The following is a 16,519-nucleotide window of genomic DNA, read 5'->3' as shown; positions in this document are numbered from 1 at the left end:
ATGAGAAGACGAAGTGAGGATGTACTCGTTAGAAGCTCACGAAAGGCCTTCTTCCCCTTGGTTGGGAACGACCCCCCGGAAACTAGCCCCAGGCCGCACCTGGATTCAGCTGCAGGCAACTCAGAGGAGCACGAGCCCAGGGGCCTCGGGAGGGCTTCGGTGGTTAGGAGGGGGGTGAAGGGAGACTCGGGAGGGCCGCGGGTGGGAGGTGGGTGGGGAGGGGGTCCTCTGGAGGGTCTGGAGCCCGCAGAAGCCTGGCGATGACGCAGGCCCAGTGCACTTGTCCCGGGGCTCCTGTCTAGGCCCACAGAAGCTCCATGTTGGTTTCTTTGTACCCACATCACACTTACCGTATTTCTTCTTCTTCTTTCTTTTCCTCCCCCAGCAGCTCTAAGAGCCCTACAGCTTGCATGGAAACGCAACAGACTTCCCTTTTGCACTGTCTGCGGGGACAACTGTTTCAGCCATGAGGGGACGAGGGGACGCTGTGCTGTGGGGAAAGCCCGGGGAAAGCCCGGGTGGCAGGAGGTGGCGGGGCTCCTGGAGGAGGTGCTGGGATGTGCTGCTGTGGCTGCTGAGAAAGGTCCTGAGGACGCAGCCCGCCCCTTCCCCGAGCTTCGAGCTTCCAGGGAGCCCCGCGGGGAAGACCGGCAGGGTCTCCGGGAGGGCGGAACAGGGGAGCCTGGAGTCTCAGGGCTGAGGGGAGCAGAGTCTTTCTGGGAGGTGAGCGTCCCCAGCCTGCCCTCCCTGCTCACTGCAGGTCGCGCACCTGCTCTGCTCTGCTCTGGGCCTCCCCTCAGCCCTGGCCTCGAGGCAGTTTCCTTTCTGCCAGGTAGATTCTGTGCAACTTCATTTATTCAGAATCTGGATCAACAAATGAACACTCAGGGAGGAAAGGGGTGTTTGGAGGGGTGGAGAGGTTTCCAAGCAGGCGCCCACCTGAGGGACCCCTGAGGGGAAACAAAGGGGACTTAAAGCCAGGTTTCCAGCTCGGCCACCCCTTCCTTTTTTTGTCTTTTTTCTTTTATTAAAAGAAATATAAACAAAGAACTTGAATTATTTTGAAATAACTCTTGGTAGCTGGACTGTGTTCTGTTGACCACAACATTGCTCTGGGACTGAACCGCGTGGGTCTCTGCTCTTCCTAAGTGTTACATAAGAATAGCGAACCCATGAGGTCAGCTTTAAACCAGTTTCTTCCCATAACCTCCTGGACCAAGGCCCAAGGAAGGCCGGGAGGAGCTCAAGGTCCAACTCTCACCAGGAGGCGCCTCTTCTCTCTCTAGTTGGCAGGAGGCGATGAATGTCTCCCAGTAATTTAAGATTGTTCGTGTTTGTGTAGAAAAGCCAAGCACGGGCCCATATTCTAGATGATTGCTTGTGGCAGGCAGAAGGCCATCAAAGACAAACGCAAACAAATGAAAAGGTGTCTTTTGAAGCTAATGGAGCAGATCAGATTGGTGAAAAATAGATTAACAATAGCATTGGCAACAAAACTTTCAGCATAGTGCTTGCCTGAGAGGACTTACAGCCCTTTAAAATTGACAGTGGGACCAGGCACCATGGCTCACAACTGTAATCCCAGCACTTTGGGAGTCTGAGGCGGGTGGATCACTTGAGTCCAGGAGTTTGAGACCAGCCTGGGCAACATAGTGAAACTCTGCCACTACTAAAAATACAAAGATTAGCCGAGCATGGTGGTGCTCACCTGTAATCCCAGCTACTTGGAGGCTGAGGCACGAGAATTGCTTGAACCTGGGAGGCAGAGGTTGCAGTGAGCCAAGATCGTGCCACTGCACTCCAGCCTGGATGACAGAGTGAGACTCTGTCTCAAAAATAAAATAAAATAAAATAAATAACATTGCCACTGGGTGGGACTGTAGACAAGGCAAAGACGTGTCTACAGTTCCAACCAAGAGTAAGGCAATTACAAAAATCGACTTTTGCATACCTAAGGGCATTGCCTAGATATTTGGAATCATATATCTGGTTAATCTGAGTTTTTTCATAGAAAGCAGGTAAACATAGCCAAATTTTATAATGAAGTAAATTTTCAATCTCATGTTAACCTTAACTCTTTCATAGTCTGAATAGATCATATTCACAGTGATATGAGAGCCAGATATTTTAAATAAAATCATAGGAATAATGTTCTTTGTTTATGTCACAATTACACTAAGTCAGCAGTCCCCAACCTTTTTGCCACCAGGGACCAGTTTCATGGAAGACAATTTTCCACGGGCAGGGTGTATGGGTCAGGATGAAACAGTTCCACCTCAGATCATCAGGCATTAGTTAGATCCTCATAAGGAACGTGCAACCTAGATCCCTCATATGTGCAATTCACAACAGGGTTCATGCTCCTCTGAGAATCTAATGCCACTACTGATCTGACAGGAAGCAGAGCTCAGGTGGCAATGCTCACTCACCACTCACCCCATGATGTGCATCCCAGTTCCTAACAGGCCACAGACCAGTATGAGCCCACAGGTTGCAGACCCCTGCTCTACGTAGTCCAAAATGGCTTACCAAATGCACCCTTCCAAATATGCCAGATATTCACTGTGTGCTAAAATTTCTTTATTATAAGAGTCAGAGTTAGTAAATAAAATTATAAAAACAAAAGACACATATAATATAATGTAAAATATGATCCAGATCATGACTCCTTCCTTATGACTTTCTAAAATGTAATATTTTGCTTGGAAAGTGTCACAACTTGTAAGTGTGGCAGAAACTCACTAGAAACAGCATTCTGAGTACTCCCGTGACAACATTGTTAAAACACTCTGAGACCATGCATTTAATATTCTATATTAAGGCCTCTCTACTCCCATAATTTCCCCTACATAGCACTATGAAGTCATGTAAGGGTAGTCAGAAGGAAACAAAACTATTAAAAATATCTTCCAAAAATGAAAAGATGCCAAAAAATCACACAAGGACTTAATAACCATGGTATTTACAATGGAAAATAATGCTTCTGCCAGAAACTCTGTTTTTACTAGCCAAGGCTTTTTTTCATGTTTAATTTTATATACAAGCTTTGTGCCTGGATTTATGATTAAATTATTTTCTTTTCAATTCCCCTTTGTTACCTTGGTTTTGTTGATATTGAACTGTTTGAATTCTACAGCAATAGCAAACAAACATAAAAACCAACTTCTATACACAGTGCTGATTAGGCCCAGCTCTAATCACTGAACCAACTGTAGGAGACAGATACTATTATGTTGCTCTGTATACACAAAAGAGCTGAAGCACTCAGAGGCTAAGTAACTGCCCAAGGTCACACAATTGCTAAGTGGTAGAGCTGGGAATTGAACTCAGGCAAGACTGACTCCAGAGCCTGTTTCCACCATTTTTCTAAGCTGTCTTTTTATAGCATTTCTAGAACTCTCAGAGCAGCAACCCAGTGATGTTAGCCCAAACTCATCAATTTTGCAAGTTATAGGATCTGTCTGCTCCTTGAACAAACCTTTCTCAAGCACAAATTGGATTCATGTTTTTGCATCTGTATGAAAGGCACAGGGACAGACAGGGGAAAATTTGTGTCTACTACTCCTGAAAGATTCAGAGTTTCTGAGTAAGATGAAGTCATAGAAGTTTCATTTGTCTTTTGGCAAGGGGAGGGGCTGAGCTCAGACTGCAGCGTCTGCTCAGCGTAGCCTCCTCCTCCTCCCAAGTCATTCACTCTAGAGTGAGGGGGAGCCTTCGCTGTGCTCCCCAAAGCTCTTTCCTGCCCTAGGGTCCTGCCCTCGACCACCCTCGCGCATGAACTCATCATGGTTCTCCGCAGGTCTCCTCTCTTTGATGCAGCCATTACTCCATCGTCAGGTAGAATATCTTCACCTGTTCCTCTTCTACTCACAGAAGAAAGTTCAGCCTCCTTAGGCCAGCACTAAAGGCCCCAACTTATCTGCTGCAACCCGGAGTCACCTCCTGCCACTCTCTGGGACACTGTGCTCCCAACATAGGACTACTCCCTGGCTCCTCCACCTTTGCTGGGGCCTTTGTCTCTTCTCATCTCTCTCTTTCTTGGCCTTGTGCCGTGTCCTCCACAAAGCCTCCCCAGCCAGCCCTTATAGTGAGAGGTAAAGTATTCCTCCTCTCATCCAGCCACAGCACTCCAGCCTGGGCGACAGAGCGAGACTCCGTCTCAACAAAAAAAAAACAAACAAAAAAAAAGTATTCCTCCTCTCTGTGCTCCTGGACCTCTGAACCTGCCTCTACCAGAGCATTTGACAGAAATGTTAATAGCCTTCTAGAGCACAAGGGATCCTCTCCTCCTCCCCATTCTCTCTAAGTTGCAAGCACCCTGAGGGCAAGTCACCACACTTTCCAGCCTGTGGGATCTATCACAGAGTTCCAGGAACCTGAAGGTCAATAAACCTACCTCCCTCCTGGAAAAGAATGTTCTGCAGCCTCCCTGCCCTGCAGGCTGAACAGGGGACGACTCTGCAGAGACAGATTAGAGCCCCACCCTGCTGCCCCAGCTGGCCCTCAGCTTCAGCTGCCGTCTCTCTCTCCAGAAAGGCCGCTGCAGCCCTCTCTGCATCCCCTTGGTGTCTGCGTATACCCCTGAAGGGTGGTACAAAGCAGGGGGCAGTAAAATGAGGCACAAATTCACATTAAAATATATACAATTCAGTGAGCAGTATTACACTGAGGCTTTGCAGAAAGCTCCAAGGGAGCAGGAAAGAAATCAGACCTTCCCCACCCCAACCCCGGGATTTTAGAGAAAACTTCATGCCGCTGGTAGCCCTCCAACTGAAGGATGAGGTCAAGATGGGACCTGCTCATCCCCAAACTGCCCGCCAGACCTCAGTGTGGCTGGTGTGTCCCACAGCATTGGTGCACACTCAATCCATGCAGAGAACTCAAGGAACAGCAAAATGCAGGCCCAGCGGGGTGGAGTCCTGGGAAGCCTGTGGACAACTGCAACACAGCACCGCAGGATTCATTCATTCCTTCAACAAACACCACTGAACAGGTACTACATACTGACCAAGGGCTACATTAAGGCTAGGATGATGAGCAGACTGCTCCCCATGCCCGGGGACAGATGAGGAGGATGGCCATGGTTCAGATGCACGACCACTTGGCCCAGTGCCAGCTGCTGGAAGAGTGGAGACTGGCATGGGCTGTGTGTGGGCAGAGAGGTTTCTCCAGGGAAATGGCTGCTGTGGAGGGAGGGGACAGGGGTCAGGGAGAACACTGGAGATAGCAGAAGCACCAAGGATAAACAAGACCTGGAGGGGAGCTCCCACCCCAGGGCTGGAAGGGGAGCCCCAGAGGCATTCCAGGCTGGAGTGATGTGTTCACGCCTGTGTGTTACTCTTCTCTTCCCCAACTGAAGTCAGAGAAAGACCGTGGAGACTAGTCAGAAGTCTAAAAAATCTAGCAGTTTGCAGCTTGGATTTGGAGTCGGGGAGTGGGTAGAGGTGGACATAAGAGGCTTGGAGGAGGTAAATTAGTAGATTTAGGAGAGTGGGGTGGAGGGGAGGCTCAGGGACACTCTGATTACTCACTTACATCACTGAACCTTCACCACGGCTTCTCTGACATTTCCTTGATGCATTCATCAGCTAGTTATGAAAGCTTCAGGGAGAGCTTGGAGATAAAAAACTATTCAGGCTCTTGCATGCATGTAAATATTATTTTCTTGAATTCAAATTTACACGATAAGTTGGCTGCAAGCAGAATTTGTTTACTTCAAAGCCCTGTACATGCTCTCCAGCAGATAGGAAGCTAAAATTAGCTTGATATATTTGTGGGCATTTTTTTCCTAATTTTAATTAGAAATTAAATGTAGATTAAGTTAGAAGCATGTAATTAATTGCTAATTAATTTTTTTTTTTGCCAGCACACTGCTCTGCCAATTTTCTAATTAAAATTTTAGTGCCACAGTACTTATAGGAATTTTTAATGCATTTTATTCATGGTTTCTTGTGTTTTTCCAAAGATAAGTTATTCTTTTTCCTCTGAGATTTTATTTTATAATCTTATCAGTAAACCTTCTCTTAGTTATCAGGGTAATTCCTAATTTCCATTAAGCCCCAGAAGTTCTTCCCAGGACACACAGTGTATTTTCTTTTTCTCTTTATTCATCTTTGAATGAGTATGGCTGTTGGCTAGCTTGTCTCAAGTCAATTTACATGGCACATAAGCCCTGGCCATTGATCTTTCTTTTTGTAAAGCCTCATCAAGCTTATTTTTTAAAATCTCTCTAGCTCATTCTAAAGCATCTTCTAGAGTCTAGGAGGAATTCCTCTCATCATTTTAGGAAGACTGAGAACAATAAAGGGTCCACTAATCCCTTAGTTATGGAACGTCACATCCAATGGAAAAACACACAGGTCTGCTTCTGGAAGCTGCAGATCAGCCGCAGAGCCCCTCCACCTGTCTCACAGGCGCACCAGCACCAGAAACCAGCTCCAGAGGAAACGCTCGGAGGCCCGCCGTTCACAGAAAAGACCAGCCGTTCACAGAGAAGGCCAGCCGTCATGTTTTTTTTTTTTTTTTTTTTTTTTTTTTGAGACGGAGTCTCACGCTGTCGCCCAGGCTGGAGTGCAGCGGCGCGATCTCGGCTCACTGCAAGCTCCGCCTCCCGGGTTCCCGCCATTCTCCTGCCTCAGCCTCCTGAGTAGCTGGGACTACAGGCGCCCGCCACCGTGCCCGGCTAATTTTTTGTATTTTTAGTAGAGACGGGGTTTCACTGTGGTCTCGATCTCCTGACCTTGTGATCCGCCCGCCTCGGCCTCCCAAAGTGCTGGGATTACAGGCTTGAGCCACCGGAAAGAACATTCGTTTCCAGAAAGCTAAAAACCTAAGATGTGTGATGATGGAATCCTTAATCTACTCTTTAGTGACCACTCCGACTCACTTTCCCCGGCTATAAATCATAAACGCTGTGAAATTGCAAAGGCATCCTGCACCCCACACCTGACGCCGACAAGGGGCGCGGTCCCCCACCGCACCTCTCTGTGCTTCCAGCCCTGCCCCTGTAGGCACTGGAAATCATTGCCATAGCGGGGCCATGTCCAGACAGAGGCGCGCAAGAAGGTCTGGGCTCACCTTGGCCCCAGCTCGTCCACTGCCGCCCACTCCAGACCCTGCCCCCGGCCCCAGGCAGCCCCATCCAGGGCGCAGGGGTGGCCTGAGCACGAAGGGGGCTGGGCTTCGACCCTCTCAGCCTAACTTTCCTAACTTTCAGGATCTAGCCGTGTTGCCCAGGCTGGTCTCGAACTCCTGGGCTCAAGCGATCCTCCCACCTCGGCCTCCCAAAGTTCTGGGATTACAGGCGTGAGCACCCGGCTTTACTTTAAAACTTAGCCTAGGTGTTTTATTCCTGTTAAGTCCTGAGGAAAATAACCCCTCTGTAGCATAAGTCTTCCCTGTGAGGCCTCTCCTGACCCTCCACCCTATCCCGCCCCAGGACGGTGGCCCTCCCCAGCAAGCCATCTACCTGGGCCCCAGACAGAAGGTAGGCTCTTGAAGGGCAGGTCTGGGTCCCCCTCACCACAACACTGTCACTGTCCCCAGGTCAGAGCACTTGGCGGGTGTGCAGGTGTCCCCCAGATGGAGGAGGCTCACTCACAGGAACTGGGGAGACTCCCGTGTCAGCCTCAATTTGATTATTTTCAGCTCAAGGAGATGGAAATGTCAGGGCTAAGGGGCTGTAAAGACTTTAATTCCTACAGCATCGGTGACAAGGAACATCCGGATCTCATCCTCAGTGATCCCTGCCCCAAGCAGCCAGGGACCCAGAACCATACTTACCTCTTCTAGGGACAATAGCAGATGGGTGCCAGCCACCAAAGGCCAGTTCAACAACCAGCAGCCATTTCAAGTAGGGCACGGAGAGAGTCCCAACCTCTTGTGTTGGTTTTACTAGGACTGAGGGGGTGGGTCCACAGTGACATCCAAATACAATTCTCACTTCAGTTGGAGCTGGCTCAATACTGACACTCAATGAAAAGCATCCTTATCTCATTCAGGAAGTAGATTTTTCTTTCTTTTCTGCCAGAAGTATTATAAAGGGATGCCTAAATAATTTCTAGGCAAAGAGGGACTTTCTCCCAGGGCACCTACAAACATCACACGCCCCTTTCCTTTCCCCTTTTGCAGTCTGCAAAGTCCATCTTCTATGAGAGTCATGCGGTGCTTGGCTCTTCCTTGCTGAAGAACAAAACGCACAGTCACAGCCTGTTACCCTTGCTTTCTTCCCACAAAGGAGAAATTGTTATATAGGCATAGCCAGAATCCCCAAAGCGTGTCCTACACAAATGCCAGTACATTCAGATCACACACGTTTTCTCTCTCCACACACATCCACACACACAGACACACACACACACCCATCAAACTGATGTTGGAAGAATTCTGAAATACAGAAGTCTTAAGATGGACCCTAGGCTCATGCCTGTAATCCCAGCACTTTGGGAGCCTGAAGAAGGAGGATTGCTTGAACCTGGGAGTTCAAGACCAGCCTGGGCAACATGAACAAACCCTATCTCTACAAAAATGAAAAAAAAAAAAATAGCCATGCATGGTGGTGTGTGCCTGTAGTCCCAGCTACTCAGGAGGCTGAAGTGGGAGGATCACTTGAGCCCACGAGGTTGAGGTTGCAGTGAGCTGAGATCACACCACTGAACTCCAGCCTGGGTAAGAGTGCAAGACCCTGTCTTACACACACACAAAAAAGATGGACCCTAAAAATGAATAGGTTTCCCCAGGCAAAAAAGTAAGAACATTTGAAAAGGAAGAACCCTGTGATTCTGATGTTTAATGACCTGCCTGACAAGGACTGTAGCCACCTCAGGCAAGAGAGTTAGTGGGTTGAGGCCTGGCTAGTTGGTCCCTAACTTAGTGGCCTTTCAAGCCACTTGGACCTTGGCCTCCATTTCTGCATCTGTTTCTTGGGGACCATAGTGGTCCTAGGCCAGCTGCATCACAGGGTACATATGATAGAAGGATCTGGAACTCTGAGTTAGGAGTGTCTTGCTAGGATATTATTAGTCGTTTCTATTATTAAAGTCAAAGTCTAGCATTCAGAGATGTTAGAAGGTCACGTTTGTATGATGAGTGGTTCAAAACACTGAAGACTTTGAATGCCAAGTGAACAAACAAGTAGTACTTACACTAAAGGAATTCGGGAGGAATAAAGGAAACTCATATTTATTGAGCAACTACTATGTGCCAGGCACAAGATTTTGTGAAACTAGTGCTAAATATTTACAGTTTGCTGATGAGGAAGTGGGGTCTCTAGAAAGGGAGAGATTTCCATATTGACACACACCTGGTGAGTGTAGGAACTGTACCTTAGAGCCAGATCTCTCTCCGTCCAAAGGAAGTGACTTAGCAGAAGGGAAGGAGTGGAAAACATCCTCATCACTCTCATATCCTTAGGATCCCTTGTTAGTACAGAGGCCGCCAGGAGCTTCTTACATGTGTGTTTTTAACCTAGTCGGCCTGTTCCATTAGAGACTGTTTTCAACTCTCTCATACGTCTGCCTTCTCTAATTCTGTTCTGGGACCACTTTCCTCTTGGAGAATTCATCCTCCTCCTTTGTACCCTTCCCAGTCTCTTTCCCCTCCATTCCCATAAACTTCTGTGCATGTTCCTGTTACGGCACTCGGCCTGCTGCAATGGAATGCATCTGTTCTGTGCATTCTTCCAGTAAAAAAAATTACGTCTTCCAAAAAATATGGAACCAACCACTAATTATGGCACATCTGCTTTGTTTCAAAAGTGAGCATGGACAAGTCCAGGGTGTTATCTCCAGACTACTCTGGAAAGCTCTCAGCACTCTCGGAACTCACAAAGGATATATGAGCAATTGCTCAGAGACTAGACTGCAACCTGTTTCCGTGGAACTCCCACAATGGCCTCACAGCCAAAACTGTGGGAAGATCTAGGAAGAAGAAATAGACTCTAACCTGGGTCAGATGAAGGGTGGGCGAAATAATTGAAAATCTTATACCAAAGAGGATAGAAAGAAAAGTCATTCTCAGTGCAGAAGAGTAGCAGAGAATCATTTTAAAAATGTGCATCCCTAAGAGGCCAAAGGAAAAGGAGCAGAGGCTGACCAAGTGTCCCTGTGTGACAGGAAAAGCTGTAAGTTGCGTCTGTGGCTTTCTCTCCCCCAGCACGTCCACCCTTCTCCATTAAGGGCCCTCTCACTGAGATTAATCAGCCTCTCTCTTTAAAACTGAAAGTGACTGCTGGCATGCAGTTCCTCTCACATCTGGATTACTAACCACCTGCTCCTCAAATTTAAAAGTATAATGGGATTGAATTCAAATTTTTACAAAACTTAGGAACTTAGGGGGCCAACTTTGCAAATCACAATTGATTTCCAAGAGAGATGTCCTATTATATTTGTTTAACAAACATGGATGTTTCATACATCAGATGCATTCTCAAGGTGTCATCCAATCCTCTTTTATTTAGTTATTGAAAGTAAGGCAAACATGTGTTTTTTAAAAAGTCTAAATATTTTAAAATGATAGCAAATCTCCCTCACAACCAGACCCCCAGATTCCTTGCAAGAGGTAACCATCATGAATAGTTTTTCTGTGCCTCCAGACATCTTACACATATGTAAGCCCAGGTATTCACTTGTGTTCATTGCGTTCATATCCTTTTCTTATCAAATTAGAGCAGTCAGCGCCTACTCTTCTGAATCCAAGTTTCTTTGCTATAACAATACATTTCAGCACATTCAGACTCACTCATTCTTTTTCAAAACTGCGTTGTAATTTATTTTAGGGAAGAATGATCACGCATTTTCCCAAGTCCCTTTAGATTGCATTTAGGTGCATTCCGTCTTTTGCCTTTATAGGTAATACCACACCCTTGCCATTGCACAAAGTGCTCTCCCAAAACATCAGAGGCCCTCCCCCTACCTTGCCACATTGGCTATATGGGACAATTTACCTTTTTCCAGGCTCAGTGGTGAGCAATCCTATGCTGTCTCTTTATTATTTAGTCTTTTCTTTCTCTATAGACTGCCAAGTGTGTTGTCAATTTTTCCACTGAGTGTGGCATTTTGGTGACTGTTTTGTAATCCCTGGCTTTATATTAGTGACATGTTCTTTTTCTGACATGTTTGGCAAGTATTTTTCCAGTTTGACCTTTTTTTTAAATTTAACTTCTGCCATATTTTTCATTGGTGAATTTTAGTTTTATTTTTACATATTCATATGCATGAGTGTTTTCCCTTATAGTTTCTGGGTCTTGTTTTGTTTTGCTTAGCAAGGCCTTACCCGCTCTCTTGAGAGACAAACAAGAAGATTGAGGTAAAGTGAGAGATGTACTTTTGTCTGGAAGAGGAACTCTTAGAATATGTCATGTAGTGATAAATAATTTAATGCAATCACAAAACATTCCAAACATGCTCCTTTTTAGAAACTTGGTGATTTTTTTATAAATCAGAAAAATAAATAGCAGGGTAAGGTAGCAAGATCGGCTCAGTCAGATGTTAAAGGCTAGAATGATTAAAATCCAGCAATTCCAGTGCAGAAATAATCAGAGAAATAGAACAGGACAGAATCCAGAAACACAACCAAGGATAAATGGAAGTGTTGGATTTTATAAATGTAACATTATTTCAGCACCATAAGTAAACAATGCCCCAAAAAAAAAAAAAAAAAAAAAAAAAAAAAAAAAAAAAAAAAAAAGCTCAATTGGAGGTCAGAGTAAGGAAAAGGAATGTAGTCTCCTGCCTAAGTCCTCATACCAAATTTATTGGCAGTTGTGGCAAATATTTAAACATAGTTAATGAAGTCACAAAAGTACCAGAAGATAATGTATTTTTATAATATTGGGATAAATAAAGCCTTTCTACACATGCCCAGAATTAATTAATCATCAAAGAAGTGATGAACAAATTTGACTATGTGAGATATGCATAGTTCTGCAAAACCACATAATCAAAATCAAACAACAATGTAAAAGCTGGGAGAATATACTAACAAGACACATGACAATGAATAAGCATTCACAATGAACAAAGAATTTTTTTCAAGTAGTTAAGAAAGTAAGGAGATAAAGATAATGATTGAATTAATGTAAACTATAAGAAAGTATAAGCAAACTTACATAAAACCAAACCTTCAGAATCAGCAAAGCTGTGAAAAAGAAAATGACCACAGCCACAAAATGGGAACACCACTTGGCAAAAGGTTGAACTCCATGTCATTGCCAATATTTCATCCTTTTTTACTTACAAAATATCAATTTTTCAATCAAAATTGGAAGCGCACATAGTCTTCAAGTCAAGCATACTACTTTTAGATATTTTTAATATATTTTAACATGTACAGTGGATACTTATACAAGTTTTATTATCCATTGGATTGCTTAGAAATTTTTTGTTAAGTCCAAAAATACCAGTGTCATGCAGGGTATAGCAGGGTACACACTGCTTGTGGGCGCAGCAAGTGGTACAATCAATAAGAGAACCACGTGGCAACAGCCAGCAAAGTTGAAGATGTGTGTCTCGTATGATGCAGCAATTGCCCTCCTAGGCAAGTGTGTGTGCATGTGGGTGTGATACATACATTCCATTCCTATGATGGCAAGTACTGTTTCACAAGATATATGCATCTTCAATTAGTCCATGTTACATGATGTGTACCTGTGAAACACACATGTATATATGTACACATATGAATGTACATGTGTATGCAGTATATACATGTGCATCTGCACATGCTTATACTGTGTATATACAAATGTGCATATGCATAATAACATATAATATATATGGGCATATGCAAACATGCATGTGTGTCTGTATCCTAGAGAAATTCCCACACACATATATATATACAGTAACATGTACAAAGACATTGATTTGTACCATTGTTTATAACAAGAAAAAAATGTACACAACATGGCTGTCAGTCAGGAAATGCATGTATAAGTTGTAGTTTATTCATACAATGGAGTATCATGCAACAGAATACACAAATTATATCTATATGTATCTACATGGATAAATATCAAAAACACAAGGCCAAATGTAAAAAATCAAGTGCAAAATATATGTGAAATATGATTCCATTTGTATATGGATATATCCAAATGTAGTAAAAATTATACAATAATGCTGTTAATGAATTATACCAGGTTCAGGAAAAGCAGTGCTGCTGAGGGGTAAGGCCTTTTGAGCTTGACATTATCATTCTTAAAAATTCTGAAGCAAATTGGCAAAATATTAACATGCTAAAAGTTAATATTTCAATGAAAAATATATTTCATGTCCTATTCCTGTCTTCTTAAAGGCATGCATATATATCTTTACGTGAGAACATGAAACATACTGTTTATTTCTCTTTGCAGTCCTTTTTTTCTATTTCCTTTTCTCTCCCTTTTGTTTCATCCTTCCTCCCTGCACCCACATCACCCTCTAATTCCCCCCACACACTCCAGCCATCCATGCCAACAACCAATTGTGCTGCTTTCTATATTGCCCCTTGCTCTCACAATCATATACAAATGTCCATTCATCTTTGCATATATGTATATACATATATACAATATGTAATACTTATGAGCGGATAGTAGGTATGTTGTATGTGCTTTCTTCATTTTACTTTTCCCACTCAACAATATCAGACGGAAATCTTGCTACTCACTCTCTCTCCCTCTCCTCTTTTTATCCACTGCATTATAATTTATGCTATGGATGAACAGAACCTATTTAACAGTTCCCTTACTGAAAAGTATTCAGTTTGTTTAGTTTCTCTGAACAATGCTGTGATAAGCACTTTTGTCCAAAGATCCTTATCCATGGTGCCTCATTTTATGGGCCCTAGAGGATACCTACATGTGATGGTTAATACTGAGTGTCAACTTGATTGGATTGAAGGATACAAAGTATTGATCCCGGGTGTGTCTGTGAGAGTGTTGCCAAAGGTGATTAACATTTGAGTCAGTGGGCTAGGAAAGGCAGACCCACCCGTAATGTGGGTGGGCACAATCTAATCAGCTGCCAGCGAGGCTAGAATATAAGCAAGCAGAAAAAAATGTGAAAACAAGAGACTGGCCTAGCCTCCCAGCCTACATCTTTCTCCCGTGCTGGATGCTTCCTGCCCTCAAACATCAGACTCCAATTCCTTCAGTGTTGGACTCGGACTGGCTCTCCTTGCTCCTCAGCCTGCAGACGGCCTATTGTGGGACCTTGTGATCGTATGAGTTAATACTTAATAAACTCCCCCAGTTGTATTTCTTTAAAAGTATGAGTATTTGTTGTTTGAAAATATCTTATTTAGGTACCTTACTTAGGCAAGTGTTCTTCCAAAAGAATTTTCTCTATATCCTGCAAGCTACTTTTTTTAAAATGTTAAGGAGAGGAAATGCAGAGTGCTTTCTTTTTGTTTTTGTTTTGCTTTTCTCTTCTGCTGACTTTTCTTTAACCATTCATTTAATGCCTCTTATCTGCCACTAGACACTTTAAATGAATTATCCTCAGCTTTCCTCGCTGTTTATTTGAAGTGTTTGGAATTCTACTTTAATGTTTCTGTTGGCTTTTTAGCAATACCTCATTGCATTACATTTGAAGTGATTGTTCTAGAAATTACAATACATTTCCTTAACTTTTACAGCCTACATAGAGCTAGTATTGTACCACCCAACTTAAAATATAGAAATCTTATAGATTTCTTTTAGAGGTTTGGAATAACATTTGAATGCTACTCTTAGCTCAGAAACTTGAGTGCCTGAAGTTTATGGTTTGTATTTTTATTCCATTTTCCAGTAGTCTGATGAAGATAGGAAAAGAAATTCCTTGTCTCGAGCATACCTCCTAAATTCCAAAAGGAAACAAACCATTGCCTTTTGTCTCTTGTGCTTCCTCCCCGTTTGTGAGCACATACATGCAAGCATGTTCATACACACACACACACACTAGCATACACTTGTACAAATGTAGGCTCTCATGCGGCATATTTATGTTTTTAAAAACTGTTGATCATTTGGAAATCAATAAGATTTTAACTCCTTCACCAGTTCATTACTGTGTGAGGAGTGGAACACACACTGTGCTATAGCACGCTTTGGGCACACTTCTTGCCCTCCCCATGTTCATGCCCTACGTACCTTTGCAATACTCTCCCCTGGGGCAGGGCATAATTATAGTCCTCTGATCATCCAACACAATGTGAAGATAATACAAATTAATTGCAAAAACAAAATTGCACATTTGGAAAAGATGCAGGATTTCATGAGTTCCCAAGAAATGTCAGGGCCTGTCTGATCACATCACACCTTCCACCTGTGACTGACTCAGACCAGTCACCAAAGAGTTAAGAAAGGCTCTTGACAACATTTTTGAAAGCTTCTCATGTTTTTGCAAAAATAACAGGCCTTTTAATTTCTTGGGAAGGGATGTTCTTGTACCACTAGCCTTGAGCTGTGCCCATGATGATCTATAAGAAAATAATTTATGGATCACAGCAGATCAACACAGATTTTTTTAAATGATCAATTTTATCACAGCTCAGTGGCAAGTTTATAGAACAAAAAAAAAGAGTGTCACTTGATAATGAGAAGAAACCTTAAAAGAACAAATTTTAAAGGGCAGACAACCCCCTCCCCCACCACATAGACACACACACACAGACACACATATACACACAATCCTTAAATTCAAAGGCAGTCACTTGCCTGTTTCCTCAGGGAAAATCTAACTTAATCCCTTCAATGATCCCAGGTCTTCAAAAACAAAACTCTGGATTAACACCCTGAATTTAAAATCCAGGTGTCTTGAATGTCTTTGAAAGTACAATCTCAAAAAGCAAAGAAAAAATCTTCAGGTAGGAGGGGGAAAAAATACCTACAACAGAGAGAAGAAAACACATAATATCCCAGTAAAATATCTTGGCACCTGTATGCTTGGCTGTACATGCACTATGTCGTACATGCACACATGTCCATGGGTACCCCTGGCCCCTACTTACACGGGGAAGGTAACCTGATGACGTATCCACACATCTGGCTGCTTCTACCCCGGCTAACTGACAAATACTCCCAAATATTTTGCTATTGGTTGATTTGACAGCCACTCTGGAATAGTTGGTTGGCAAGAGGTTTTAAAGCAACAGAAAACCCAAGGTAAAGGGTTGTGCCAGCATTGGCTGCTAGCTAATTTAAGGTCCAATGGAAAATGAAAATAAACAAGTATTAATCCTGAGAACCTTTTTGTGGAGTTATGAAAACAGTCTGTTATAAAACGCATCCAGATGTCAGCCAAGAGTGAGTCAATTGGAATAATAGCTTCAAGTGAAACCAGCAAAGGGCAGCAGGTCAGGCTGCGGGGATTCTAAGAAATGCCCACTCACAGACCCGGGGAGCGCGCTGCTGCACACCAGCCTGGAGCCTCGTCCACGACACAGAATTGTGTTAAACGATCTATAAAAAGAATTTATGGATCCCATGGATCAACATCAATTTTTTAAATTAATTTTGTCACAGCTTAAGGGCAGGTTTATAGAAGACCAAGACAAAAAA

The 16,519-nt window shown here is 43.7% G+C and overlaps 1 long non-coding RNA gene across 1 annotated transcript; it reads left to right on the top strand.

The window, feature by feature from the left end:
- LINC02881 (long intergenic non-protein coding RNA 2881) lies at positions 1–1,038 on the top strand. Its single transcript, XR_012417302.1, has 2 exons — positions 1–208; positions 386–1,038. It is a non-coding gene; the product is annotated as a long intergenic non-protein coding RNA 2881 (long non-coding RNA).
- Positions 1,039–16,519: the final 15,481 nt, after the last annotated feature.

This window comes from Macaca fascicularis, chromosome 9 (genome assembly GCF_037993035.2).
Source record: "Macaca fascicularis isolate 582-1 chromosome 9, T2T-MFA8v1.1".
Classification (NCBI taxonomy): Eukaryota; Metazoa; Chordata; class Mammalia; order Primates; family Cercopithecidae; genus Macaca; species Macaca fascicularis.
This window is presented reverse-complemented; position numbering and strand designations above follow the sequence as displayed.